At 38.5% G+C, this 2,967-nt stretch overlaps 1 long non-coding RNA gene across 1 annotated transcript in view; it reads right to left on the bottom strand.

Moving 5' to 3' along the window:
* Positions 1-1,198: 1,198 nt before the first annotated feature.
* Positions 1,199-2,967, bottom strand: part of LOC128247361 (uncharacterized) — a 286,909-nt gene continuing 285,140 nt past the window's right edge. Inside the window, exon 3 of the long non-coding RNA XR_008263764.1 lies at positions 1,199-1,364. This is a non-coding gene — a long non-coding RNA (uncharacterized LOC128247361). The remainder of the gene's footprint in view (positions 1,365-2,967) is intronic.

Here is a 2,967-nt window from a genome sequence, read left to right on the forward strand (position 1 = left end):
TATATATATATATATATATTGATCCATGTTTACCCAACTCTTTGACAACAGCAGTAGAACAAGACAGTGATTAGATGTAGGAGAGTCACCTAAACACTGCCCAAACCCACCATTGCACCCTAGAAAGTTAGTGGTCACTGTATGGTGATCTGCGAAGGGAGTTATTCATTATTCATTTTTGTAACAAGGCAAAACGGTAACAGCAGCATCGTATTGCCCGGAAATTGATTGTATGCGTGAGGATTTGAAAAAGAAGCAACCTAGACTAGTGAATAGAGATGGCGCAATTTTGCTTCGCGACAATGCACGTTCTCACACTTCTCAAGTGCGGTCCAAAAGTTGCAAAGCCTGAATTATGAGATTTTGCAACATCATCCTTATTCCCCTGATCTCTCACCTACTGATCATCACTTATTTAAGCAGTTTGCGCTTTTCATAAGTAATATAACATTCTTAAATAGAGGAGAGGTAATTGAAGCATTCGGACAGTTTATCACGACAAAAGATGAATTTTTTTTTAAAGATGGAATATATGACATAGAGAAAAGTTGGGTAAACATGGATCATACTTTGATTACATATATCATTTCTCTAAAACTTCTGAAACATTTTACTATTATCTTTCAAATATATTTCTTGTGAAACAGTCTAATATGATGATGATGATGATGATGATGATGATGATGATGATGATAATAATAATAATAATAATAAAGGGTATAATCATTAATAATTTTACCAGGTGGTCAGCGCGAAAATAAAAACCTCAAAGGTAAATTTTACAAAATATTTTATAATTATATACGTAATTATAACAAGGGATTGGCTTTACGCCTCACCACGCACTGTAGAAATAAACGCCAAATGCCCTATTACCACCTTAAAATCTCCGAGAATAACACACTACACTGTAGGCGAGCAGAAGAAAAATAATGAATCAACAACGTTTCGGGTAACCGCGTACAAAATCCTGTTTCAAGCTTAAAGTAAAGAAATATTACCCACTGCTCTCATCAGCGACGGTATTCCATAGCCTAAATTTACGAGTATCTCAAAATATGCATGCGAGCTGCGACGTCGCATAACCAATATACATCCACACTCGTAGAAATATACTACAAAGAAGAATTCACATCTTTCTTTTATGAAGGAAGCCTGTCATGTGTGTGTGTGTGTGTATGTGTGTGTGAGAGAGAGAGAGAGACAGAGAGAGAGAGAGAGAGAGAGAGACAGAGAGAGAGAGAGAGAGAGAGAGAGAGAGAGAGAGAGAGAGAGAGAGAGAGAGAGAGAGAGCGTGTCTTTTTGTTTGTTTGTCCTCCATCACTGCTTGACAACCGGTGTTGCTGTTTTTACATTCCCGTAACCTATAGAAAAAATAAAAGTAATAGGGTCGGTTAAAAGCATTCAAACAATATCAGTACGGAATAACTATTATGCAGTTACTCTTACAAACTGTTTTTAGTCCGAAATTTCAAGACAAAAAAGGAAATCTTCCGCACTACATCTGATCTACCACATCGTTGGGCGCATATTAGTTTAAGTTGGCGTGCGTTAATGCATCGGACAAAATGCTCAGAACTGTAAACTAGTAATATAGTTTCGTTCACTGAAAAATTACTCTTTATTCAAGAGTACAGCATAATTGATAAGCTTCACACTCAGCATGAAGCTACAGTTTTAAAGCCAATATTTTATTATTTTACTCGTCAACAAAATTTTCTTCTGGTATTTCTGTCAAAACTGAATTTGGTTCAGATAAATATTTATCTAAGTAACTTCCTAACATATTGGTTTCTTTACATCCCAGATCTAACTTATTTGTCGTTACTTCAGAGAAAAAATGCGACTCTGTTTCTTAATTTTATCATCCTCGCTTATCACCTTGTTAATCAAATAGGTTTGATTCACATAGTGAAACACACTAATCAGTCTGGACGTATAAACTAACGAAAAAACCAGCCCGCCAAACAACCAGCCTGACAGCTAACTAAATAATTAGCCAGCAAGCCAACACGAAGATACTGTTTTACTTTAAACAACTCCACGGACGACGAGGCGGTGCCGCCACCATTACAAACAATTCTATCGTTACCATCCTCCAAATACCGCCAATCAAACTAACAGTTGCCGTCGTCGCTTCACTACCTCTGTACCCCACCTCTCTCTTCTTTGCTTCCTCTCCTTCTTCACTCTATCACCATAGTCAGCGACGCTTCCGCCAACATTAATATCTTTGATGCAGTGGAATCTGTTTGAAACCGATGCCGAAGCGGCTTGGTTCATATTACTTATGATGTGCTGATGATAATCTTTGTTGAAATTCAAGCGGGTCCCTCTGCTCCTTTGATTAATGTCGAAGCGGGTGGTTCAATCCTGCCTCTATTAGTAACACTATACGCACGTATTAACGCACGTGCATCGGACTTCATAAAAGAAGCTTTGATTTGGATTGTAACATTTAACATTGTTTAAACAAGCATCCAGTAACGAATATCCTCGTTACCAGCCAATTTGAACTCGACGTCCTTTAGCTAGGAATACCAACTTGTGTGCAAGTCGACTATTCAGCTTATTAGTAGTTTGACTATTTGATAGAAACTACACTAGCTTAGTACTATTGATTCCCCAAGGTCCTTTACTTCTATCATCTTTACGTAAGTCATTTGACTGCGGGCATGCTGGAGCACCACCTTTAGTCGAGCAAATCGACTCCAGGACTTATTCTTTGTAAGCCTAGTACTTATTCTATCGGTCGCTTTTTGTCGAACCGCCAAGTTACGGTGACGTAAACACACCACCATCGGATGTCAAGCGATATTGGAGGGGGGGGGGACACAAACACAGACACACAAACACAAACACAAACGCACAAACACACACATATATATACATATATACGACGGGCGTCTTTTAGTTTCCGTTTACCAAATCCACTCACAGGGCTTTGGTCGGCCCGAGGCTATAGTA

Source organism: Octopus bimaculoides, chromosome 1, assembly GCF_001194135.2.
Source record: "Octopus bimaculoides isolate UCB-OBI-ISO-001 chromosome 1, ASM119413v2, whole genome shotgun sequence".
In the NCBI taxonomy this organism is placed as follows: Eukaryota; Metazoa; Mollusca; class Cephalopoda; order Octopoda; family Octopodidae; genus Octopus; species Octopus bimaculoides.